The sequence below is a fragment of the Pristiophorus japonicus genome, chromosome 10, assembly GCF_044704955.1.
Source record: "Pristiophorus japonicus isolate sPriJap1 chromosome 10, sPriJap1.hap1, whole genome shotgun sequence".
Classification (NCBI taxonomy): Eukaryota; Metazoa; Chordata; class Chondrichthyes; family Pristiophoridae; genus Pristiophorus; species Pristiophorus japonicus.
Genome location: NC_091986.1, coordinates 127278515 through 127306257, shown reverse-complemented (window position 1 = coordinate 127306257; position 27743 = coordinate 127278515). Strand labels below are relative to the sequence as shown.

Here is a 27743-nt window from a genome sequence, read left to right as displayed (position 1 = left end):
TCAAGCGTTTCAAACCCAGCTTGATGGTTTGGACTGCCCGTTCCGCTTGACCATTAGATGCGGACTTAAACGCTGCAGACCTGACATGCTTGATGCCATTGCAGGTCATGAACTCGTTGAAATCCGAGCTGATGAAGCATGGTCCATTGTCACTAACAAGGAAGTCGGGCAAACCGTGGGTGACAAACATGGTCCGGAGGCTTTCAATGGTGGCAGTGGACATACATGACAATATTATTGTACATTCAATCCATTTAGAGTAAGCGTCCACAGCTACTAGGAACATCTTTCCTAGAAAGGGGCCAGCGAAATCTACGTGGACCCTTGACCACGGTTTGGAGGGCCATGACCATAGACTCAGGGGGGCCTCCCTTGGTACATTGCTCAACTGTGAGCAAGTGTTACATTGGTGTACGCATGACTCCAATTCTGAGTCAATGCCGGACCACCAAACGTACGACCTGGCGATAGCCTTCATCATGACTATGCCTGGGTGGGTACTGTGAAGATCGCATATAAACGTTTCCCTGTCTTTTTTTGGCAAAATTACACGATTCCCCCATAGGAGGCAGTCCGAATGGATGGATATTTCGTCCTTGCATAGGTGGATTGGCTTAATTTCGTCGTGCATTTCCCCTGGGACCGCTGACCAGCTCCCATTGAGGACGGAGCTTTTTACTAGTGAAAGCACCGGGTCCTGGCTAGTCCAAATTCTGATCTGGCGAGCTGTGATGGGTGACCCCTCGCTCTCAGAAGCATCCATTACAAGGAGCAAGTCTGCAGGTTACGCCATTTCCACCCCGGTGGTGGGCAATGGTGGCTGACTGAGGGCATCCGCACAGTTCTCAGTGCCTAGTCTGTGGTGGATTACATAATCATACACAGATAACGTTAGTGCCCATCTTTGGATGCGGGATGAAGCATTGGTGTTAATACCTTTGTTTTCTGAGAACAACGAAATGAGCGGCTTGTGGTCGGTTTCGAGCTCGAACCAGAGCCCAAATAGGTATTGGTGCATTTTCTTAAGCCCGTATACGCATGCTAATGCTACTTTTTCAACCATACTGTAGGCTCTTTCAGCCTTAGATAAGCTTCGGGACGCATATGCAACCGGTTGCAGTTTGCCTGACCCATTGGCTTGCTGTAACACACAACCGACCCCGTACATAGATGCATTACAAGCTAGTACTAAACGTTTACAGGGATCATACAATAAAAGTAACTTGTTGGAACATAGCAGGTTTCTGGCCTTGTTAAAGGCTGTCTCTTGAGCTTTACCCCAAACCCAGTCATCACCCTTGCGTAGCAATAAATGCAATGGTTCCAGCAAAGTGCTCAACTCCGGTAGAAAGTTACCAAAATAGTTGAGGAGTTCCAGGAACGAACGCAGCTCCATCACATTCTGTGGTCTGGGTGCATTCTTGATGGCCTGCGTCTTGGAGTCCATGGGTCTGATGCCGTCCGCCGCAATCTTTCTCCCCATAAATTCGATCTCTGGCACCAGGAAAACACACTTGGAGCGTTTCAACCTGAGTCTCACTCTGTTCAGTCGCTTGAGAACCTCTTCCAGGTTGTGCAAGTGTTCGGTGGTGTTGTGGCCAGTGATCAAGATGTCGTCTTGGAACACCATGGTGCGCGGAACCGATTTCAGCAGACTCTCCATGTTCCTCTGGAAGATGGCCGCCGTCAAACGAATCCCAAAGGGGCATCTGTGGTATATGAACAGTCCTCTGTGCGTGTTGATGCATGTCAATTTTTTCGAAGGTTCAGCCAACTCCTGTGTCATGTAAGCAGAGGTTAGATCCAGTTTGGTGAACGACTTCCCCCTGCTAGCGTTGCAAACAGGTCATCCGCTTTGGGTAGTGTGTACTGGTCCTGTAACGAGACTCGGTTGATCGCTACAAGGTAACCTTGTAGTCCCTGCAGATTCTGACCGTCCCATCGCTCTTCAACACCAGAACAATTAGACTGAACGACTCGTTGAACTTGACTGGCGATATAATCCCTATCGTTGAAGTCTGTCCAGCTCGATCTCGACTTTCTCTCGCATCATGTATGGAATCGCTCGGGCTTTGTGATGAACGGGTCGTGCATCAGGGACTAGATTGATCTGCACTTTGACGCCTGTGAAGTTGCCGATGCCTGGCTCGAATAATGACGGGAATTTGTTTCACACTTGGGCGCACGAGGTGTCATCCTCCGAAGACAGTGCTTTGATGTCGTCTCAGTTCCATCGGATCTTTCCTAGCCAGCTTCTGCCGAACAGCATTGGGCCATTGCCTGGTACAATTCATAGTGGTAAATCATGCACAGCTCCATTGTACGATACCTTCACTGCCGTACTGTCAATGACTGGTATGGGCTCTTTGGTGTAAGTGCGCAGCTTGGTGTAGATCGGACTTAGTTTTGGCCTTTGTGCCTTGTTGCCCCAGTTTCTCAAAAGCCTTCTGGCTCATAATTGACTGACTCGCCCCCGTTCCAATTCCATGGAAATTGGAATACCATTTAATTTGACTTTTATCGGAGGGCTTTTGGTGGTGAAGGTGTGTACCCCATACACTTCCTCTTCAGCCTCGGGTTGAGTTGCCTCTGTTACTCGTTCAGCGTGATCCGCGTCGGATCGGTCATCTTCTGCCAACTCTGCCACGTGGTGAGTCACAGCACATCTGCATATTCGCTGGAGGTGCCCCATTGAGACTGAGACCTTAAACAATTATTTTGCTTCGGTCTTCACAGTGGAAGACACAAAAACCATGCCAAAAATTGCAGGCCACAGGAATGTGGGAAGGGAGGACCTTGAGACAATCACTATCACTAGGGGGGTAGTGCTGGACAGGCTAATGGGACTCAAGGTAGACAAGTCCCCTGGTCCTGATGAAATGCATCCCAGGGTATTAAAAGAGATGGCGGAAGTTATTGCAGATGCATTCGTTATAATCTACCAAAATTCTCTGGACTCTGGGGAGGTACCAGCGGATTGGAAAGCAGCTAATGTAACGCCTCTGTTTAAAAAAGGGGGCAGACAAAAGGCAGGTAACTATAGGCCGGTTAGTTTAATATCTGGAGTGGGGAAAATGCTTGAAGCTATCATTAAGGAAGAAATAGCGGGACATCGAGATAGGAATAGTGCAAGCAAGCAGACGCGACATGGATTCATGAAGGGGAAATCAGGTTTAACTAATTTACTGGAATTCTTTGAGGATATAACGAGCATGGTGGATAGAGGTGTACCGATGGATGTGGTGTATTTAGATTTCCAAAAGGCATTCGATAAGGTGCCACACAAAATGTTACTGCAGAAGATAGAGGTACGCGGCATCAGAGGAAATGTATTAGCATGGATAGAGAATTGGCTGGCGAACAGAAAGCAGAGAGTCGGGATAAATGGGTCCTTTTCGGGTTGGAAATCGGTGGTTAGTGGTGTGCCACAGGGATCGGTGCTGGGACCACAACTGTTTACAATATACATAGATGACCTGGAAGAGGGGACAGAGTGTAGTGCAACAAAATGTGCAGATGACACAAAGATTAGTGGGAAAGCGGGTTGTGCAGAGGACTCAGAGAGGCTGCAAGGAGATTTGGATAGGTTAAGCGAATGGGCTAAGGTTTGGCAGATGGAATACAATGTCGGAAAGTGTGAGGTCATCCACCTTGGGGGAAAAAAACAGTAAAAGGGAATATTATTTGAATGGGGAGAAATTACAACATGCTGAGGTGCAGAGGGACCTGGGGGTCCTTGTGCATGAATCCCAAAAAGTTAGTTTGCAGGTGCAGCAGGTAATCAGGAAGGCGAATGGAATGTTGGCCTTCATTGCGAGAGGGATGGAGTACAAAAGCAGGGAGGTCCTGCTGCAACTGTATAGGGTATTGGTAAGGCCGCACTGGAGTACTGCGTGCAGTTTTGGTCACCTTACTTAAGGAAGGATATACTAGCTTTGGAAGGGGTACAGAGACGATTCACTAGGCTGATTCCGGAAATGAGGGGGTTACCTTATGATGATAGATTGAGTAGACTGGGTCTTTAATCCTTGGAGTTCAGAAGGATGAGGGGTGATCTTATAGAAACATTTAAAATCATGAAAGGGATAGACAAGATAGAGGCAGAGAGGTTGTTTCCACTGGTAGGGGAGACTAGAACTAGGGGGCACAGCCTCAAAATACAGAGGAGCCAATTTAAAACCGAGTTGAGAAGGAATTTCTTCTCCCAGAGGGTTGTGAATCTGTGGAATTCTCTGCCCAAGGAAGCAGTTGAGGCTAGCTCATTGAATGTGTTCAAGTCACAGATAGATAGATTTTTAACCAATAAAGGAATTAAGGGTTACGGGGAGAGAGCAGGTAAGTGGAGCTGAGTCCACGGCCAGATCAGCCATGATCTTATTGAATGGCGGAGCAGGCTCGAGGGGCTAGATGGCCTACTCCTGTTCCTAATTCTTATGTTCTTATGTTCTTATTGTTCCACAGCCCTTGTACATGTAGTACTTGAATCGACATTGATGGGCTTGATGATTTCCCCAGCAGCGCCAACACGGTGCTAATGGATTTGCATTCACGCCCCAAGGCAGACTCTGAGTCATCCTCGGTCTGGCCTCTGCAGGCCCTGCCATGCACAGTTCTGCCTGCTGAAGGTGTTATTTTCTGCACAGTACTTGCCAGTGAGTTCTGATGCTGCAATGATATCTATTTAGTGTTATTATTTGTGGACATAAAAGCCTGGACTATCGTGATGACCTTGCTCAGATCTAGGGATTCGGCAGACAGCTGTTTGCGAAGAATGACATCGTGGCCGATTCCAAGCACGAAAATGTCCCGCAACACTTCCCCCAAAAATCCAGCAAATACGCACGTTCCTGCAGCGTCTTAAGTCGGCGACATAGCTCGCCACGTCCTGACCCTTGGAGCGGTGGTGCGTATAAAAGCGATACGTGGCCATCAAGATGCTCTCCTTCGGCTTGAGGTGTTCCCAAACCAGCGTGCACAGCTCTTCATATGTCTTGTCCATTGGTTTCGTCAGTGCTAGCAGATTTTTGATGAGGCCATATATGTGGACTCGCAAACGGTGAGGAGAATCGCCCTGCACTTGATCGCGGTTTCTGCCTTTTCCAGCTCATTGGCCACGAAGTACTGGTCAAGACGCTCGACGAAGGCTTCCCAATCATCCCAGTAGATGTTAACAAATATGATGTGATTGGGATTACGGAGACATGGCTCCAGGATGATCAGGGCTAGGAACTCAACATCCAGGGGTATTCAACATTCAGGAAAGATAGAATAAAAGGAAAAGGAGGTGGGGTAGCATTGCTGGTTAAGGAGCAAATTAAGGTAATAGCTCGGAAGGACATTAGCTTGGATGATGTGGAATCTGTCTGGGTGGAGCTGCGGAATACCAAAGGGCAGAAAGCGTTAGTGGGAGTTGTGTACAGACCTCCAAACAGTGGTAGTGATGTTGGGGAGGGCATCAAACATGAAATTAGGGGTGCGTGCAATAAAGGTGCAGCAGTTATAATGGGTGACTTTAATATGCACATAGATTGGGTTAACCAAACTGGAAGCAATACGGTGGAGGAGGATTTCCTGGAGTGCATAAGGGATGGTTTTTTAGACCAATATGTCGAGGAACCAACTAGGGGGGAGGCCATATTAGACTGGGTGTTGTGTAATGAGAGAGGATTAATTAGCAATCTCGTTGTGCGAGGCCCCTTGGGGAAGAGTGACCATAATATGGTGGAATTCTGCATTAGGATGGAGAATGAAACAGTTAATTCAGAGACCATGGTCCAGAACTTAAAGAAGGCTAACTTTGAAGGTATGAGGAGTGAATTGGCTAGGATAGATTGGTGAATGATACTAAAGGGGTTGACTGTGGATGGGCAATGGCAAATATTTAGAGACCGCATGAATGAACTACAACAATTGTACATTCCTGTCTGGCATAAAAATAAAAAAGGGAAGGTGGCTCAACCGTGGCTATCAAGGAAAATCAGGGATAGCATTAAAGCCAAGGAAGTGGCATACAAATTGGCCAGAAATAGCAGCGAACCCGGGGACTGGGAGAAATTTAGAACTCAGCAGAGGAGGACAAAGGGTTTGATTAGGGCAGGGAAAATGGAGTACGAGAAGAAGCTTGCAGGGAACATTAAGAAGGATTGCAAAGGTTTCTATAGATATGTAAAGAGAAAAAGGTTAGGAAAGATAAACGTAGGTCCCCTGCAGTCAGAATCAGGGGAAGTCATAACAGGGAACAAAGAAATGGCAGACCAATTGAACAAGTACTTTGGTTCGGTATTCACTGAGGAGGACACAAACAACCTTCCGGATATAAAAGGGTTCGGAGGGTCTAGTAAGGAGGAGGAACTGAGGGAAATCCTTATTAGTCGGGAAATTGTGTTGGGGAAATTGATGGGATTGAAGGCCGATAAATCCCCAGGGCCTGATGGACTGCATCCCAGAGTACTTAAGGAGGTGGCCTTGAAAATAGTGGATGCATTGACAGTCATTTTCCAACATTCCATTGACTCTGGATCAGTTCCTATGGAGTGGAGGGTAGCCAATGTAACCCCACTTTTTAAAAAAGAAGGGAGAGAGAAAACAGGGAATTATAGACCGGTCAGCCTGACATCGGTCGTGGGTAAAATGATGGAATCAACTATTAAGGATGTCATAGCAGTGCATTTGGAAAGAGGTAATATGATAGGTCCAAGTCAGCATGGATTTGTGAAAGGGAAATCATGCTTGACAAATCTTCTGGAATTTTTTGAGGATGTTTCCAGTAGAGTGGACAAGGGAGAACCAGTTGATGTGGTATATTTGGACTTTCAGAAGGCTTTCGACAAGGTCCCACACAAGAGATTAATGTGCAAAGTTAAAGCACATGGGATTGGGGGTAATGTGCTGACATGGATTGAGAACTGGTTGTCAGACAGGAAGCAAAGAGTAGGAGTAAATGGGGACTTTTCAGAATGGCAGGCAGTGACTAGTGGGGTACCGCAAGGTTCTGTGCTGGGGCCCCAGCTGTTTACACTGTACATTAATGATTTAGACGAGGGGATTAAATGTAGTATCTCCAAATTTGCGGATGACACTAAGTTGGGTGGCAGTGTGAGCTGCGAGGAGGATGCTATGAGGCTGCAGAGCGACTTGGATAGGTTAGGTGAGTGGGCAAATGCATGGCAGATGAAGTATAATGTGGATAAATGTGAGGTTATCCACTTTGGTGGTAAAAACAGAGAGATAGACTATTATCTGAATGGTGACAGATTAGGAAAAGGGGAGGTGCAGCGAGACCTGGGTGTCATGGTACATCAGTCATTGAAGGTTGGCATGCAGGTACAGCAGGCGGTTAAGAAAGCAAATGGCATGTTGGCCTTCATAGCGAGGGGATTTGAGTACAGGGGCAGGGAGGTGTTGCTACAATTGTACAGGGCCTTGGTGAGGCCACACCTGGAGTATTGTGTACAGTTTTGGTCTCCTAACCTGAGGAAGGACATTCTTGCTATTGAGGGAGTGCAGCGAAGTTTCACCAGACTGATTCCCGGGATGGCGGGACTGACCTATCAAGAAAGATTGGATCAACTGGGCTTGTATTCACTGGAGTTCAGAAGAATGAGAGGGGACCTCATAGAAACGTTTAAAATTCTGACGGGGTTAGACAGGTTAGATGCAGGAAGAATGTTCCCAATGTTGGGGAAGTCCAGAACCAGGGGACACACTCTAAGGATAAGGGGGAAGCCATTTAGGACCGAGATGAGGAGGAATTTCTTCACCCAGAGAGTGGTGAACCTGTGGAATTCTCTACCACAGAAAGTTGTTGAGGCCAATTCACTAAATATATTCAAAAAGGAGTTAGATGAAGTCCTTACTACTAGGGGAATCAAGGGGTATGGTGAGAAAGCAGGAATGGGGTACTGAAGTTGCATGTTCAGCCATGAACTCATTGAATGGCGGTGCAGGCTAGAAGGGCCGAATGGCCTACTCCTGCACCTATTTTCTATGTTTCTATGTTTCTATCACCCTCAACAAATCTCTCAAGAATACCAATGACAGCCATAACTGCGTGAAAGTTCGTGATCTGTTACTCGTTGCCAATTGTTATGTTTAGAATAACTCCACAAGATTGTATATCTTAAGCTCAAACTGTTGTGACCTTGGTCTCTTTATTGTAACTCCAGAGTGAGGAGGCAGCATGGTAGACTGCCTTTTATAGCTGGTTGCCCAGGTGTGCAAATGACCCTTGAGTCTCCCACAGGTGCGCCCCCTGGTGGCAAGTCTTACACATTGGTAATATTTACATACATAACAGACTGAGTGATGATCAACATAACATATGTGTCGATCATCTGTGAACAAGTCAACACCAGAGTCCGAAGCAGATGTCGAGTGGCTGAGCATGTCAGCTACATGGTTGTGATTGCCAGCGATGTACTGTACATCAAAGTCATACTGATGAAGGCGATCTGACCAATGGCTGATTCGTAGTAGTCTGTGCCCAGATCCAGTTGGAGCGAGGAGCGTAGTTAATGCTTGGTGATCCGTACGGAGGGTAAATTTCCTGCCATAGAGGTAGATGTGCCAGCGTTCACATGTGTAGATGCAAGCGAGTGCTTCACGTTCCCCTGTAGATTATTTACTTTCTGCAGATGAGAGCTTGCGAGAGGCGAAGGCTACTGGGCATTCCAGGCCATCAATCCATTGCGAGAGCACAGCACCCATGGCGGTGCCTAAAATAACCTTGGTGACGTACGTACTGGCATTCGGATCAAAATGTGCGAGGATAGGAGGGGATGTGACTTTCTCCTTAAGCGTGATGAATGCCTGAGCCTGGGAATCTGTCCATTCCCAAGGGACGTCCTTGCGCAGCAATTTGCGAAGTGGTTCGGCAATGTGCGTGTAGTACGGGACGAATTTCAGATAGACGTTGCAAGTGCCGAGGAATGATGAAAGTTCTTTGACGTTCATAGCTTCTTGCATTCGCTGGATCGCGTCAATGTTGTCAAGTGTCGGCTTGACACCTTGTGCTGTAACTCTGTAGCCCAGAAAGTTTATTTCTCCAGCAGCGAATGTACACTTATCGACATTAAGTGTAATGTTATGTGTCATGTATTTCACCATCTTGCAATTACTATAAGTATGTAACTGTAACTCATGCATACCGTACCTGTACCCTTGTAATGCACACCCTGACCACAGGGAGGGAACTCCTCACCTGGGCTTCCAAGTATAAAAGGGGAGGTCCCACCCAGGATCAACACTCTTCAGTCCTGGAAATAAAGTGAAGGTCACAGAGTGACCGTGTCTGATATATCCATGCCTCGTGTGAATTTGTAACTAGGTGCAGAGACATTACATCTGGCGACGAGAATCGGGAATCACCGAACCACAAGGATGGCCACCAGTGGCACAGAGGAACGCTACTTTGTGGGTGAGGACTGGGACGACTTTGTGGAAAGACTCCAGCAGAGTTTCGTCACAAAGGACTGGCTGGAAGAGGCAGCGGCTGACAAGTGGAGGGCGCATCTACTGACCAGCTGTGGTCCACAGATGTATGCGCTGATGAAAGACCTGCTCGCACCCCAAAAGTCAACGGACAAGTCCTTCGAAGAGCTCAGCCAGCTGATCAGTGAGCAACCTCAAGCCGGCAAGTAGCATACACATGGCCCGGCACCGGTTCTACTCTCACCGGTGTTGGGAGGGTCAAAACATCTCGGACTTCGTGGCGGAACTGCGGCATTTGGGCAGTCTCTGTAAGTTCTCCGATGCCTGCAAGGGGGAGATGCTAAGGGACTTTTTCATCGAGGGCATTAATCATGCCGGCATTTTCAGGAAGCTCATAAAGACTAAGGATTTGACTTTAGAAGGGGCGGCGTTGATAGCTCAGACCTTTATGGAAGGGGAAGAGGAGACCAAGCTAATCTACACACACAGCCCTGGTTTTAAAGTTGCGTTGAACCAGGGAATCAATGTTATAAAAATGACACAGAACTCCACAGGCAGGCAAGGGCAATTTGACACCGTCCAGGCAGACAGGACAGGGCAATTCGACACCAGCCAGGAAGCAACAAGCTCCTGGCAACAGCAACAATGGAAAGGGGATCGTCAATTCACGCCATCATGAGGAACAATACATCCCGTGATGGGACCATTAATACCCTCCATCAGAAGGCTTAGAAACAGCCAAAAGGGCCATCAGAGAGGAATGCCTGGGAATAGTCATTTTGTTAACAGCAATCTCAGCTCATGTTAGAGATGTGGGAGCAGACATACTGCAAAAATCTGTAGGTTCCAACTTTAAACCTGTAGGATTTGTAATGTCAAGGGACACCTGGCCGGGTTGTGTAAAAAGGCAGTAGCGAGGCTAGTCTGTGAGACAGACGAACCAGACGAGGAGTCTGAAATGCGGGATGAGGCCTGGGGAACAACCATGGATGTTGAAGTTCAGAGAGTTCATGTGGCCGACGTCCACAGCTCATACATCAAAACGCCACCCATGATGATGAAAGTCTTACTGAATGGTATCCCGGTGCACATGGAGCTGGATACTGGAGCTAACCAGTCCCTCATGAGCGCCCAACAATTTGAGAGACTATGGCCACACAGAGCTAGCAGGCCCAAATTGGAACGCATTGAGATGCAGCTACGTACGTACATCAAAGAGATCATCCCAGTGCTGGGCAGTGCAAACTTGGTGGTAATGCATAATGGATCACAGAACCGGCTGCCGCTCTGGATTGTTGTGGGAAATGGCCCCGCGCTCTTGGGGAGGAGTTGGCTAGCTGAAATGAATTGGAAATGGGGGGATGTACACGCCATTTCATCCGTGGAGCGAAGTTCATGCTCGCAGGTATTGCAAAAATTCAAGTCACTCTTTCAACCCGGTGTCCGAATGTTCAAGGGCACCAAAGTGGTGATACACATCACTCCGGACGCCAGACCAGTGCACCACAAAGCCAGAGCGATGTCGTACGTGATGCGTGAAAAAATTGAAAGTGAACTGGACAGGCTGCTCAAAGAGGGCATAATTTCGGCCATTGAATTCAGCGACTGGGCAAGTCCCATTGTTCCCGTCCTCAAAGCAGATGGCTCAATCAGGATTTGTGACGACGAGAAAGCCACCATCAACCGAGTGTCGCTGCAAGACCAATACCCGCTTCCGAGAGCGGAGGACCTCTTTGCCACGCTGGCAGGTGGAAAGCTGTTCACGAAGTTGGACCTCACTTCGGCCTACATGACTCAGGAACTGGCGAAAGATTCCAAGCTTCTGACCACCATCACGATGCACGAAGGATTATTTGCCTACAACAGGTGCCCGTTTGGCATTCGTTCGGCAGTGGCTATCTTTCAGCGAAACATGGAAAGCTTGCTCAAGTCCATCCCTGGAACAATCGTGTTCCAAGACGACATCCTTATAACGGGTTGAGACACTGAGGAACACCTCCGCAACCTGGAGGAGGTGCCACGCCGATTGGAACGGGTAGGCTTGCGGCTGAAAAAGGCCAAGTGCGTGTTTTTGGCTCCAGAGGTCGAGTTCCTGAGCAGGAGGGTTGCCGCAGACGGGATCCGGCCCACTGAATCAAAAACTGAGGCGATTCGCCGGGTGCCCAGGCCCGGCAACACGTCGGAGTTGCGATCATTCCTGGGACTTTTGAACTATTTTGGGAACTTCCTGCCGAACTTAAGCACATTGTTGGAGCCGTTACACATGCTCCTCCATAAAGGTTGTGAATGGTCTTGGGGGGATTGTCAAGAACGGGCTTTCAATAAGGCGAGGAACCTGCTATGTTCCAACAAACTGTTGACTTTGTATGACCCCTGTAAAAAAACTAGTTTTAACATGCGATGCGTAATCCTAGGGGGTTGGGTGTGTTTTGCAGCAGGGTAACGATGACGGCCGACTCCAACCCGTGGCTTACGCCTCCAAGTCGCTCTCCCAGGCAGAACGTGGATACGGCATGGTTGAGAAGGAGGCACTCGCGTGTGTGTACGGTGTGAAAAAGATGCACCAGTACCTTTTCGGTAGAAGGTTCGAGCTAGAGACGGACCACAAGCCGTTAACATCCCTGTTGTCCGACAGCAAGGCTGTCAACGCTAATGCATCAGCTCGCATACAGCGATGGGCCCTCACGCTGGCTGCGTATGACTACACCATACGGCACCGGCCAGGCACCGAAAATTGCGCGGACACACTCAGCAGGCTCCCACTGGCCACCACCGAGGGGGCATCGGAGCAGAGCGCCGAGATGGTCATGGCCGTTGAGGCTTTTGACACTGCGGGCTCCCCCATCAAAGGCCATCAGATCAAACACTGGACCAACAGGGACCCCCTCCTATCCATGATAAAGAAATGTGTCCTGACTGGGGACTGGGCGCCCGCACACAGGGCGTGCCCCGAGGAAGTCAGGCCGTTTCAGAGACGGATGGATGAACTCTCCATCCAAGCCGACTGCCTGTTATGGGGCAGCCGGGTAGTCATGCCCCAGAAAGGAAGGGAAACGTTCATCAGGGAACTCCACAGCGAGACCCTGGCATCGTGTTAATGAAGGCCATTGCCCGGTCACATGTATGGTGGCCGGGGATTGACTCAGACCTGGAACACTGGGTTCGCAGGTGCAATAAGGGAATTAAGGGTTACGGGGAGCGGGCGGGTAAGTGGAGCTGAGTCCACGGCCAGATCAGCCATGATCTTATTGAATGGCGGAGCAGGCTCGAGGGGCTAGATGGCCTACTCCTGTTCCTAATTCTTATGTTCTTATGACGTGTGCCCAGCTGGGCAATGCCCCCAGGGAGGTCCCACTCAGCCCGTGGCCCTGGCCCTGGCCATGGTCACATATTCACGTAGACTTTGCGGGCCCGTTCATGGGAAAAATGTTCCTGATCGTTGTCGATGCATACTCGAAGTGGATCGAGTTCATCATATTGAACTCGTGCACGACATCCATCACTGTGGAGAGTCTGCGTACGGTTTTCGCGACCCACGGCTTGCCGGACATCCTAGTCAGCGATAATGGCCCATGTTTCACCAGCCATGAATTCCAGGAGTTTATGTCGGGCAATGGTATCAAACATGTCCGGACAGCGCCATTCAAGCCAGCCTCCAATGGCCAGGCGGAACGGGGGAGCTCCAAGTCATACAGCAGGGCATGCTACGCATCCAAGGAACCTCCCTTCAGTACTGCCTATCGCGCCTCCTGCTGGCCTACAGATCCCGGCCGCATTCGCTCACGGGAGTCCCGCCAGCGGAACTCCTCATGAAACGCACGCTCAAGACGCGGCTGTCCCTCATTCACCCAGCCCTGGCAGACATTGTTGAGGGCAAGCGCCAGTTCCAAACCGAGCTCCATGATCGAGGCTCAAGGGGGAGGTGTATAGAAATAGATGACCCGGTATTTGTTCTTAACCATGCTTTGACATCCAAATGACTTGAGGGCACCGTAATTGGCAAAGAAGAAAACAGGATCATGGTGGTCAGACTAAACAATGGGCAGATATGCCGCAAACACTTGGACCAAGTAAAGACAAGGTTCAGTGCAGACACGGAGGAACCGGAAGAAGAGCATGATGAGATAGCACCCACACCACTGCCAGCACACGAGCAACAAAGACAGCCCTCAGCATGCACAGTCCCTGCGGCCAGCCCGGACAGGCCGGAATCACCTCAAGTGACAGAGACGCGTGCTGAGGCTCAGCCACCAGAGCCACAACTGCGGCGCTCCACGAGAGAGCGCCGACCACCCGATAGACTTAACCATTGAAACTAAAAGACCAAAGGTGGGAGGTGATGTCATGTATTTCACCATCTTGCAATGACTATAAGTATGTAACTGTAACTCATGCATACTGTACCTGTACCCTTGTAATGCACACCCTGACCACAGGGAGTGAGCTCCTCACCTGGGCTTCCTCACCTGCGGCGCATGTCGAGTTTCGTAAAAACTATTGAGCCGTGGAATTCTAAAGACAGTTCGTTGATAACAGGAAGAGGGTACTTGCCAGGGATGATGGTCTTGTTGACTTTTTTCAGGTCGATGCATAAGCGGATTTCCCCATTTTTACGCCAAGCAATGACTGAGTTTGAGATCCAGGGTGAGGAGTCGATGCTCTCAATGATTCCCTGAGATTCGAGTCGCGTTAATTCTGCGGATACTTGGTCATGAACCGCGAATGAGAGACGGCGAAGTCACTGCGTAACCGGTTTGACGGAAGGGTCAACACAAGGACAATGGCAGAATTTTGTTGTCACTCCAAACCCTGTGAAAATTGAGGGATACTGCTCGTCAAAGTTCACCATGTACACAGGTGTGCCAGTTAGGTCGTCAACTTTGAACCCAAGCTTGTCAAAAAGATGAACACCCATGAGGCTGCATCTCTTCGCAACATGAAAAGAAAAGTTCTCCAATGTTATGTCCTTATAATATATTGAGACAGATATGACCCCAAGTACCTCAATTTTGGAGTCGGAGTACGCATGTAGAGTGAAAGTTGCAGGCTGCAACTTTGCATGAAGTGGGTTTTGTACACAGCCTCGCTCAATATGGAGACTTTGGCTTCAAGGTCAATGAGGAGGCAGATGGGCATCCCATCAATGTTTACATCACAGTCCTTGAATTTATCCAAACCAATGTGCGAAATGTCACCAACGGTGTAAACCATACTGGGTTCATCACTATCGGGGTTGTCCACATGTCGAATATGCTGCGATAAGCGACAGAAACTAGCAAAATGGTTCATTTTACCACAGGCCAGAGCATTTCTTCCCACATGCAGGGCAGTTAGGACTCTTTGTTGAATGTGAGTTGTCCCCACAGTTAAAGCAGTGGAAGTTAGGCCCGCGATCCATAGTGGGTGGCTTATTACTAACCCTGGGTCTCTGCTGTGATTTCCGCTTTGGACGAACGCCTTGTATATGGGCTGTAGCTGAAGTTTGCTGCACAGTGGGAGCAGGGGATCTGATCACTTTTGACACAAAGATTAGTGGGAAAGCGGGTTGCGCAGAGGACACAGAGAGGCTGCAAAGAGATTTGGATAGGTTAAGCGAATGGGCTAAGGTTTGGCAGATGGAATACAATGTCGGAAAGTGTGAGGTCATCCACCTTGGGGAAAAAAACAGTAAAAGGGAATATTATTTGAATGGGGAGAAATTACAACATGCTGAGGTGCAGAGGGACCTGGGGGTCCTTGTGCATGAATCCCAAAAAGTTAGTTTGCAGGTGCTGCAGTTAATCAGGAAGGCGAATGGAATGTTGGCCTTCATTGCGAGAGGGACGGAGTACAAAAGCAGGGAGGTCCTGCTGCAACTGTATAGGGTATTGGTGAGGCCACACCTGGAGTACTGCATGCAATTTTGGTCACCTTACTTAAGGAAGGATATACTGGCTTTGAAGGGGCTACAGAGACGATTCACTAGGCTGATTCCGGAGATGAGGGGGTTACCTTATGATGATAGATTGAGTAGACTGGGTCTTTACTTGTTCGAGTTCAGAAGGATGAGGGGTGATCTTATAGAAACATTTAAAATAATGAAAAGGATAGACAAGATAGAGGCAGAGAGGTTGTTTCCACTGGTAGGGGAGACTAGAACTAGGGGGCACAGCCTCAAAATACGGGGGAGCCAATTTAAAACCGAGTTGAGAAGGAATTTCTTCTCCCAGAGGGTTATGAATCTGTGGAATTCTCTGCCCAAGGAAGCAGTTGAGGCTAGCTCATTGAATGTATTCAAGTCACAGATAGATAGATTTTTAACCAATAAGGGAATTAAGGGTTACGGGGAGCGGGCGGATAAGTGGAGCTGAGTCCACGGCCAGATCAGCCATGATCTTGTTGAATGGCGGAGCAGACTCGAGGGGCTAGATGGCCTACTCCTGTTCCTAATTCTTATGTTCTTATGTTCTTATGAATCGGAAAGCACTGATTCGCTTTGTCCAATGTCAATTTGGCGTCCTCCATTAGTAAGCGTTCCCAAATGAATCCTGCAGGGAGAAACGATTGATAGTTACTTTGTAATCATCACAGTTTCTGATGGTGCCATCTTCCTTGAGGACTGGAACAATTGGACTGGCCTATTTGTTGAATTCGATCGGCGAAATGATGCCCTCTCTTTGCAGCCGGTCCAACTCGATCTCCACCCTCTCTATCATCATGTACGGTACCACTCTCGCCTTGTGATGGATGGGTCGCGCCCCAGAATCAAATGGATCTGCATTTTTGCTCCTTGGAACTTCCAATACCCGGTTCGAACAGCAAGGGGAACATGTTTAAGACCTGGGCACATGAAGTGTCGTCGATGGACGAAAGCGCTCGGACGTCGCCCCAGTTCCAGCGTATCTTTCCCAGCCAGCTCCTGCCGAACAGTGTGGGGCCATCGCCCGGTACCACCCAGAGTGGTAATTTGTGCACCGCTCCATCGTAGGAGACCTTTACGGTAGCATTGCTGATTGCGGGAATCAGTTCCTTTGTGTACGTTCTCAGTTTAGTATGCATGGGAGTCAAGACTGGCCTTGAGGCCTTGCTGCACCACAATTTATCGAAAGTTTTTTTGCTCATTATGGAATGGCTCGCGCCCATGTCCAGCTCCATTGACACCAGGAGTCCATTTAATTCAACCTTCAGCATTATCGGGGGATACTTTGTGGTAAATGTGTGCACCCATATACCTCTGCCTCCTCAGTCTGAGGCTCTGGTTCATCGTGATCCCCCGTGAATCTGTCCTCCTCTGCAACATGGTGGTTTGCAGGATTAGCAGGGTTTGCAGCTTGCCTGCACATATGTTGGAGGTGTCCCATTGTTCCACAGCCCTTGCAAATGTATCCTTTGAACCGTCATGAATGGAATCGATGATCACCTCCGTAGCGCCAACAAGGTGTTAATGGCCTTGCATTCATCACCCTTGATGGTGAACTCTGAGACATCTATGGACGTGCAGCTGCAGGCATGTGCGTCCTGCCCTGTATGTTACGATTCGAAAACAACATTACTTTGTTCACAGTACTTGCAACAGCACTCGTGTGCTGAGAGATTTGTTTGGTATTATCACTAGCGGTGATGAATGCTTGGGCTATACTATGGCTTTACTCAAGGTTGGGGTCTCTACAGTCAAAAGTTTGCGAAGTATTATTTCATGGCCAATGCCAAGTACAAAGAAGTCCCTGAGCATGTGCTCCAAGTGTCTTTCAAATTCGCAATGTCCTGCAAGGCGTCTTAGCTCAGCAACGTAGCTCGCCACTTCCTGGCCTTCACGTGTAGAACCGGTACCTCACCATCAGAACGCTTTCCTTCAGATTTAGATGCTCCCAGACCAGTGTGTACAAATTATCGTATGACTTCTCTGTGGGTTTCGCTGGAGCAAGCAGATTTTTCATGAGGCCACCGCAAACGGTGAGGAGGATCGCCCTTCGTTTGGCAGCGTTCGCTTCTCCTTCCAGCTCGTTGGCCACGAAGTATTGGTCGAGTTGCTGCACAAAGGTTTCCCAACCAGCTCCCTCTGAAAATTTCTCCAGGATGCCCACGGTTCTCTGCATTGTTATATGTATCTCCTCGCCAGTTGTTATGTCTTGCATAAAGAATCTTACCAGATACTGTGAGCTCAAAGTAACGTGTGACCGTAGTCCTTTATTCAGGTCTCCAGAGTGCCTCTCCAGCCTGTGAGGCCTCCTCATGTACAGGTTAAACTGAATTGAGTGCAAAGGTCGAATTTCGCATTGGTGACGTTTAGTCGGCGTTGTACGCCGACTAGATGTCAGCATGCTGCCATTTACTTTTATAGGGCGCTGCCGGTGTCCAGCACCGCAAAGGGGCCTTCAAGTCTCGTGACCGCCACAGGGACCAGCGCAAGAGCGGCAGCCGCCATTTTTCTAAGCATAGCTGGCGCAAACAGGTGGCGGTAAGTATATGAATTTCTCGCCCTATGTTTCTAAAGGCTATTAACAAGCCTTTACGTTTTATAGATATCTAGAGTTAAAACTGCTGTGTAATCAATTATGAAATGATCTGTGGATTGAGAATTTTGTAAAGGACAGTTTGTGCTGTCCGGAGGAAGCAAATATAATATTATGGAATTTTTTTTAATATATTTGTTCCTTTCTAGTTCCAACACATTTTCTCATTTTTCAGGCTACTCTGCAGCAACCATTCTCCACCGGCTGGAAGGGTGGGACTGTTTGGTTTCTTCCTTAATATCTGCAAATGCTAATCCACAAATGCAATCCAAGAGTTGGATGGCAGCTTTAGCCTCTGAATTAAACTTTTCATTCGCTTTCAAGGCTGATGCCACTAATTCTGTGATTCATTCCTTCTCGAGACTCTTGCTGGTTCTGACGCACAGCTAGTAGAGATCCTGCCAGTACTGAAAGTTGTTCTCTGTTTCATCTCTTGTGCAGTGTCATTAACAATTATGTTTTGCGGATCATGCCCAATAGTTGAAAACACATGGGCTGGAATGTTTTGCCATCTGTGTGGGCGTGATTGGAGGCGGGTCGGGAGGGAAATTTGAAATACATTGGAACAGGTCGGGAGCCTGACCCTACGTGCCTTTCAACTTCTTCGCTTCAGGCTCCTTCCAGTGATCTGCACCAGATAATTGCGGCATCTCACAGATGCATCACACAGGTCATCGATGCCCTCTTTGACAAGTCAGCCAATTATATCAACTTTGCCACTGTTGAAGCCACTATTACTGAGCTGGCGCTGGTCTTTGCCAATCTGCCTGGCTTCCCACGGATCCAGGGCATCATCGACTGCACACATGTGACCATCAGGGTACCCCATCATTATCTCGGATTCTTTGCAAACTGCAAGGGCTTCCACTCCCTCAATGTACAGCTCGTCTGCAACCATAGGAAGATCCATCATGCATATGTGTGCCAAATTCCCTTGCAGCTGCCATGATTCTTTCATACTGCGTCAGTCCACCCTCCCTCAGCTCTTCACTCATCCAAACAATCTGACAGGCTGTCTGCTTGGGGACAAGAGCTATCCAATGAAGACGTACCCTTGTTTAAGAAGGGAGAAAGGGACAGGCCGAGTAATTACAGGCCTGTCAGCTTAACCTCAGTGGTGGGAAAATTATTGGAAAAAATCCTGAAAGACAGGATAAATCTGCATTTGGAAAGGCAAGGATTAATTAGGGACAGTCAGCACGGATTTGTTAAGGGAAGATCATGTCTGACTAACCTGATTGAATTTTTTGAGGAGGTAACCAAGAGGGTCGATGAGGGTAGTGCGTACGATGTAGTATATATGGACTTTAGGAAAGCTTTTGATAAGGTCCCACATGGTAGACTGTCATGAAGGTTAAAACCCATGGGATACAGGGTAAAGTGTCAAGTTGGATCCAAAATTGGCTTGGAGGAAGGAAGCAAAGGGTAATGATTGATGGATGTTTTCGTGACTGGAAGGATGTTTCCAGTGGGGATCCACAGGGCTCAGTACTGGGACCCTTGCTTTTTGTGGTATATATCAACGATTTAGATTTGAAGATAGGGAGTATGATTAAGAAGTTTGCAGATGGCACTAAAATTGGCTGTGTGATTGATAATGAAGAGGAAAGTCATGGGCTGCAGGAGGTTATCAATCTACTGGTCAGGTGGGCAGAGCAATGGCAAATGGAAATTAATTCAGTGAAGTTTGAGGTGAGGCATTTTGGGAGGGCTAATACGGAAAGGTTATACACATTAAGCGGTAGGCCACTTAATAGTGTAGATGAACAAAGGGACCTTGGAGTGCTTGTCCACAGATCCCTGAAAATAGCAGGCCAAGTGGATAAGGTGGTTAAGAAGGCATACAGAATGCTTGCCTTTATTGGCCGAGGCATAGAATATAAGAACAGGGAGGTTATGCTTAAATTGTATAATACTTTGGTTAGGCCACAGCTGGAGCACTACATGCAGTTCTGGTTGCTGTATTATAGGAAGGATGTGATTGCATTAGAGAGGCTGCAGAGGAGATTTACTAGGATGCTGCCTGGAATGGAGAATCTTAGTTATAAGGACAGATTGGATTAGCTGGGTTTGTTGTCATTGGAACTGAGGAAGTTGAGAGGAGACCTCATTGAGGTGTACAAAATATTGAGGGGCCTGGACATAGTGGATAGTAAGGGTCTATTTCCATTGGTGGAGGGGTCTATTATGAGGTGGCATAATTTTAAGGTGGTTGGTGGAAGGTTTAAAGGGCATTTGGGTGGGGGGGCTTCTTTATGCAGAGGGTTGTGGGGATCTGGAACTCGCTGTCTGGAAGAGTGGTGGATGCAGAAACCCTCACCACTTTTAAAAGATGGTTGGATGGGTACTTAAAGTGTAGTAACCTGCAGGGTTACGGACTTTGAGCTGGTAATTGGAATTAGACTGGATGACTTTTTGTTGGACGGCGCAGATGTAATGGTAAGTACTGCAGGGAATAGAATACGGCCAGGGTGATCTCCTGGACTAGTTTGGGTCGCCTGGATGGGTCAGAGAGGAATTTTCCCAGATTTTTTCTCCCTAAATTGGCCTGGGTTTTTATCTGGCTTTTGCCTCTCCCAGGAGATCACATGGCTCCGGTTGGGGTGGAATGTTTTAGTATAAGGGGTGTCGCAGTTGTGGTGAGGCGGATTGTTTGGGCAGGGTGCTCCTTGCCTTTCTGTCATTGTTCATAGGTTTATATGTAACCTTTAGGGCTACTGACCAAGGGCAGTGTGGCTCTTTGTCGGCCGGCGCAGACACGGTGGGCCGGAATGGCCTCCTTCTGCGCTGTAAATTTCTATGTTTCTATGTTTCATGACACCCTTGAGGAGGCCAAGTACTGAGGCCGAGGAGAGATATAATGAAAGCCAGATTTCCACCAGATGTGTCATAGAGCAGACAGTAGGCATGCTGAAAATGCGCTACAGATGATTGACAGATTTGGAGGAGCCCTTCAGTATGCACCAGCCAGGGTCTCTAGAATCGTCATGGTTTGCTCAGCCCAGCATAACGTAGTCATCATCATCATCATAGGCAGTCCCTCGGGATCGAGGAAGACTTGCTTCCGCTCTTAGCATGAGTTCTTAGGTGGCTGTACAGTCCAATACGAGAACCACAGTTAGGTGGGACACATAGTCGTTGAGGGAAAGGGTGAAAGGGTTTGCCGCATGCTCCTTCTGCTGCCTGCGCTTGATTTCTGCATGCTCTCGGCGACGATACTCAAGGAGCTCAGCACCCTCCCGAATGCACTTCCTCCACTTAGGGCGGTCTTTGGCCAGGGACTCCCAGGTGTCAGTGGGGATGTCGCACGTTATCAGGGAGGTTTTGAGGGTGTCCTTGTAACGTTTCCTCTGCCTGCCTTTGGCTCATTTGCCGTGGACGAGTTCCGAGTAGAGCGCTTGCTTTGGGAGTCTCGTGTCTGGCATGCGAACCATGTGGCCTGCCCAGCGGAGCTGATCAAGTGTGGTCAGTGCTTCAATGCTGGGGATGTTGGCCTGGACGAGGCAGTGAGGATTAGCGCTGCATGAAGAGCAAAGCTCTGAGCGCACAGCCTCTTCAGAAGAGGAGGATGAGGAGCAGGAGGAGCAACAGCTGGAAGATGAGAAGGCGGAGGTGCAGGAGGAACCTGCGGTCCACATCCCACCAGTAACCGTGCATATTGCTGCCCAGGAGGCCAGGGATGCCTTAACATCAGGCTTTATACCCATATGGTTGCTACATGCTGTGCTAGAGCCTGCTCCTCCTGTGATTGTGCAGGGGCAGACTCGGTCATTGTGATCCGAAGAGCTATCTGGGGTTCTGACTGAAGCTGGGGGGGAGGGGGGGTGGGAGGAGTAACAGAGGAGAAATGGGAGCGCTTTGAGAGGAGTACCACTTCCATGACTGTCTCTCATCATCATCCCTCTCATGGCCCACCCACACTTCCCTGCTAGTAAGGAGCTGGAGAGCATCTTGCTGCACAACAGTGGGGCTATCAGGATCCCATGTCTACGTTGACATTCCTCCTAGACAGGAGGTCTATGAGCTCCTGTCATCTATTCTCCATAGATAGCCATCTATTTTCCATACAGACCATGTGCTCCTGTGAGTGACGCATTAGCTGTTCCATGCAGGTGGCCATCCTATCCATAGAGAGCCTACAGTCGCCATCGCCTGTGACACGGTGGTGCTCATGTTGGAGATGGACTCCTCCATTCTCTGCACATTTGCAGACATCGCAGGCGCAAAACCTGTCAAAGCCTCCTGCACTTCTTGATGCAACTCCAGGATCACCCTCTTTCTGGATGGCCCCCGAGTCTCAGTGTCTGCATGCATCCTACACCCTCTGGCGAGGAGTTTCCACTGCTGTCCCTGTCTCTACCATCTGTTCTTGCTCACTTGTGACTCGTGAGACACCAGGTGACAATACTACTCGATCTCAAGTGGGATCCACCAAGCTGTGTGTATCTGCGCTAGTGCTGGATGCGCTTATGTTTGTTGACGGTACATCCTCAGAGGCTGGAGGCTCCTCTAAGAAGTTGTCTTCTTCTTCCTCCTAGACAGTGGGTAGGGTAGGGTCTTGATGGACCTGTGGGACAATAAAGAGATGAGTTAGATATATCATATCAAGAATGGGTACAGATACCTAATGCACATGATAAACATTCACTGGCTACTGACATCTGTCCCCATATGAGTGACTGCTGTATGCCATGTGGCTGTAATTCTGTCACCAGGTTGCTGAGGTGTCCCCCTCTCTGTCTCCCACCTCCAACTGCTCTGTGACTCCTGGCACTTCCAGGGCGACCTCCTATGAGAACCTCTGGTTCTCTCCCTCTTCCTCCTATTGTGGACTCTCCTCTCTTGAAAAGAGAAAAAGAATATACGGTTGAGTGAGAGTGATGGAATGAGTGTAAGGAATGATGGATTACATCTTTAGAGGGTGACTATGATGGAGTGGGGTGGCAAGGCCTCCTCCTATAGATATGTGAAGAGAAAAAGATTAATGAAGACTAATGTAGGTCCCTTGCAGTCAGAATCAGGTGAATTCATAATGGGGAACAAGGAAATGGCAAACCAATTGAACAAATACTTTGGTTCTGTCTTCATTAAGGAAGACACAAATAACCTCCTAAAAATATGAGGAGACCGAGAGTCTAGCGAGCATGAGGAACTGAGGGAAATCCTTATAAGTCAGGAAATGGTGTTAAGGAAACTGAAGGCCGATAAATCCCCAGGGCCTGATCGTCTGCATCCCAGAGTACGTGAGGAAGTGGCCCTAGAAATAGTAGATGCATTGGTGGTCATTTTTCAAAATTCCATGGACTCTGGATTAGTACCTATGGATTGGAGGGTAGCTAATGTAACCACACTTTTTAAAAAAGGAGGGAGAGAGAAATCAGGGAATTATAGACCGGTCAGCCTGATATCGGTGGTGGGGAAAATGCTGGAATCAATTATTAAAGATGCAATAGCAGCGCATTTGGAAAGCAGTGACAGGATCAGTCCAAGTCAGCATGGATGTATGAAAGGGAAATCATGCTTGACAAATCTTTGAATTTTTTGAGGATGTAACTAGTAGAGTGGATAAGGGAGAACCAGTGGATGTGGTGTATTTGCACTTTCAAGAGGCTTTTGACAAGGTCCCTCACAAGAGATTAGTGTGCAAAATTAAGTCACATGGTATTGGGGGTACTGTATTGACGTGGATAGAAAACTGGTTGACAGACAGGAAGCAAAGAGTGGGAATAAACGGGTCCTTTTCAGAATGGCAGGCAGTGACTAGTAGGGTGCCGCAAGGTTCAGTGCTGGGACACCAGCTATTTACAAGATACATTAATGATTTAGACAAAGGAATTGAACGTAATATCTCCAGGTTTACAGATGACACTAAGCTGGGTGGCAGTGTGAGCTGTGAGGAGGAAGCTAAGAGACTGCAGGGTGACTTGGACAGGTTAGGTGAATGGGCAAATGCATGGCAGATGCAGTATAATGTGGATAAGTGTGAGGTTATCCACTTTGGTAGCAAAAACAGGAAGGCAGATTATTATCTGAATGGTGACAGATTAGTAAAAGGGGAGGTGCAACGAGACCTGGGTGTCATGATACATCAGTCACTGAAGGTAGGCATGCAGGTACAGCAGGCAGTAAAGAAAGCAAATGGCATGCTGGCCTTCATGGCAAGAGGATTTGAGCATAGGAACAGGGAGGTCTTACTGCAGTTGTACAGGACCTTGGTGAGACCACACCTTGAGTATTGTGTGCAGTTTTGGTCTCCTAATCTGAGGAAGCACATTCTTGCTATTGAGGGAGTGCAGCGAAGGTTCACCAGACTAATTCCCGGGATGGCAGGACTGATATGAAGAAAGACTGGATCGACTAGGCTTATACTCACTGGAATTTAGAAGAATGAGAGGGGATCTCATAGAAACATATAAAGTTCTGACGGAATTGGACAGGTTAGATACAGGAAGAATGTTCCCGATGTTGGGGAAGTCCAGAACTAGGGGTCACAGTCTAAGGATAAGGGGAAAGCCATATAGGACCGAGATGAGGAGAAACTTTTTCATCCAGAGAGTGGTGAACCTGTGGAATTCTCTACCACAGAAAGTTGTTGCGTCCAGTCCGTTAGATATATTCAAGAGGGAGTTAGATGTGGCCCTTATGGCTAAGGGGATCAGGGGGTATGGAAAGAAGGCGGGTGTGGGGTACTGAAGTTGCATGATCAGCCATGATCATATTGAATGGCGGTGCAGGCTCGAAGGGCCGAGTAGCTTGCTCCTGCACAATATTTTTCTATGTTGTGTGCTGTAGTTGGTATGATTGCATTAGGATGAGGGGGAGTGTGAGGAGTGGCTAGTCAGATGGGAAGCGATAATGTAGATAGAAAAAGGGATAGATGGACATGTGTGATATTTTTACAGAGCACAGCACACGCAGCTTTCTAAAATGGCAGACAGCATCTCAGAAGTTCCAGAAGCTTCTGGTCAGCTGACTCATTTATTCACCTTTATTCACACAATATGTCCCCATCCACAGTGGAGCTACAACATTACACTTCTCCCTCCTGAATGAAGACGTTATTATAACAAACATCATACATAACTTGCATGTTTATACATAACAAAGGATGTAGACTTATTTTGCCTATTTGGTAGTGAAATTAGTATGTCATCCAAATAACATACTACCTCTTCAATACCTTGCAAAATCTGGTTCATCACCCCTTGGAACATGGCAGGGGCGGAAGACACTCCAAACGGTAGCCTATTAAATTGATACAGGCCTAGATGAGTATTTATAGTCAAGCATGACTTGGACTCCTCATCTAGTTCAAGCTGTAAGTAGGCATTTGTAAGATCCAGTTTTGAGAAAGTCTGACCACCTGTCAGTGTTGTGAACAAATCTTCTATATTCGGCAATGTATTGGGGACATTACCCTCTAGAACCTGGTTTACAGTTACTTTATAATCACCACACAATCTTACCTTACCATTGGACTTAGGTACAACAACAATGGGTGTAGCCCAATTACATTGATCTATCTTAGAAATAATGTTCTCAGTCTCTAGTCTTTTGAGTTCTTGCTCAACTTTCTCCTTGAGTGCATATGGTACGGAACGTGGCTTGCAGTAAACCGATCTAGCGTCCTTCCGTACCCTAGCACTCGCCTTGAAGCCTTGGATCGGATTGCCCGTTTCGCAGAATACCTTCGGATAACTCTTGATAACATCATCCGTTGATGCAAATCTCGTTTCAACACGAAAAATCTCATTCCAATCCAGCTTCAGTGATCTCAACCAATTTCTTCCTAGTAGGGCAGGCTTGTCTCCTTTCATTACTATTCGAGGCAAGTTCAGAAATTGATCCTTGTATTTCACCGGTACAGTGATACGACCTACCACAGGAATTTTCTCTCCCGAGTAGCCTCGCAGCTCCATCTTGGGTTTCTCCAATGGGAAATCATGCAATTTGTCGAGGTATAGTGACTCCGGTACTACACTCACAGATGCACCAGTGTCGAATTCCATTGGTATCTTGAATCCCGCAACCTCTATGTGGATTTTGATACTTTTCGAATCGCTGTCCTTTAACCTCCTGCTCCTGATGACATGTAACTCTAACATCTCTACATCTTGTTGTTGTTATTCCATGCTATGTAGTCTCCGGGGATTTCTACTCATAGCTTTGAAAGCTGGACTCATAGCTTTGAAAGCTGGTTTACCCTTCAGTCAGCATGCCTTCGCAAGATGCCCAGTCTTTCTGCAGAAGAAACACTCTGCCTTCACATATGGACAACTTTGAGCAATGTGTTGTCCCAGGCACCGATAGCATGACTTCAATGTTTTGTTACAATTTCCAGTTTCTGAGACTTTAGGCCCTCACCGCCATTTACTTTGAACCTGCAGGCGATTCACCTTGGTTGTCTGACGACTGTAATTATTATGAAATTCTCAGGAATATTGGTCGGTCGTGCCCATCAACCTCGCCGTCTGACAAGCGATATCAAAAGTCACGTCAGGCGTTGTCAATAACTTTCTTCTGATCGCATCATTTTTCATCCCACAAACAAAATGTTCCCGCAATGCTCGGTTTTGAAAGTTTCCGAAATTACAGTGAATTAGCTTTTTTAATGCTACAATGTACTCACTGATATTTTAATCAGTCTTTTGATTTCATATACCGAAATGATAGTTTTCAGCAATTTCTAACGGTACCGGGTTGTAGTGCTGCTCCAGCTTTGTTAAAATCTCTTTAAGCATTGAGTTCTTTTGCTCGTCAGGCATAAACAAATTTACCAGGGTTTCATACAATTCAGGACCCGCTGCCGATAAGAAGATAGCTCGCTTCCGTTCCAACAAGCCCGGTTCTGATCAGCATTCTCTGGAACTTCGATTATATTATTTGCAGTGAAATACTTTTCTAGCCAGTCCACATATGCCTTAAACCTTTCCTGGTTGCATTTATATTCACCTAAGTGTCCCATTACTGCTATGGGTGCCGCCATTTTGTCTCTGCAGTACAGACAGTGTGCTCGTTTTTTTACCTCGGATTTTGTAGCTTTTTCCAAAGACAGAGAAGCTTCCAAAGTCTCTCTTTCGGCTGGCTGAATCCTTCACCAACAAAATTTCAGCTTTATATCATCCAAAAAGTCCCATATCGTCACCAAATGTGATATATTCACAGAGCACAGCACACACAGCTTTCTATAATGGCAGACAGCATCTCAGATGTTCCAGAATCTCCTGGTCAGCTGACTCATTTATTCACCTTTAGTTGCAATAACACAATACGTCCACATCCACAGTGTGGAGCTACAACATTACAACGTGCAAGGTATTTTGGTGTGAGTAAGGATGTGCATGAGTAGGGTTGGGAAGGCAAAGTAATGGGAATGCGATGAGTGGCACAGCAGGATGAAGTTGAGTGTGGCTTTGCACTCATCTTTCCTGATATAATGAGATAATTTAAACGTTTCAGGCACTGCACCCAGGTCTTCCTGACAACATCCCTGCTATTGAACTCCTCTGCTATTTGGAGCCAGGCTCTTTTGGTCTGCTGGGGAGGTCTCTTCCGCCCATCAGAAGGGAAGCGGACGTCTCTGTGTACTCTCACTCTCTCCACAAGCAGATGGAGGGAGTCATCTGAGAACCTGGGTGCAGTCCACTGTCTCTGTGGAGTCATGTTTGTTAGTCTGTCCAACACTTCAATATTCCAGTGCAGTGCCTGCACAGTCCTAGATTAACCTTCAAATGCAATGTGGCTATGGCTGCTTTAAATATCCCAGCTGAAAATGCGTCATCGATTACGTCAATAGGACCCACACCATTTATTTGGGCCAGG

At 47.7% G+C, this 27743-nt stretch overlaps 1 protein-coding gene across 1 annotated transcript in view; it reads left to right on the top strand.

Moving 5' to 3' along the window:
• The window catches only part of LOC139274620 (AF4/FMR2 family member 3-like), a 186736-nt gene that overhangs the window by 91837 nt on the left and 67156 nt on the right, over positions 1-27743 (top strand). The gene's annotated exons all lie outside the window — the stretch shown is intronic.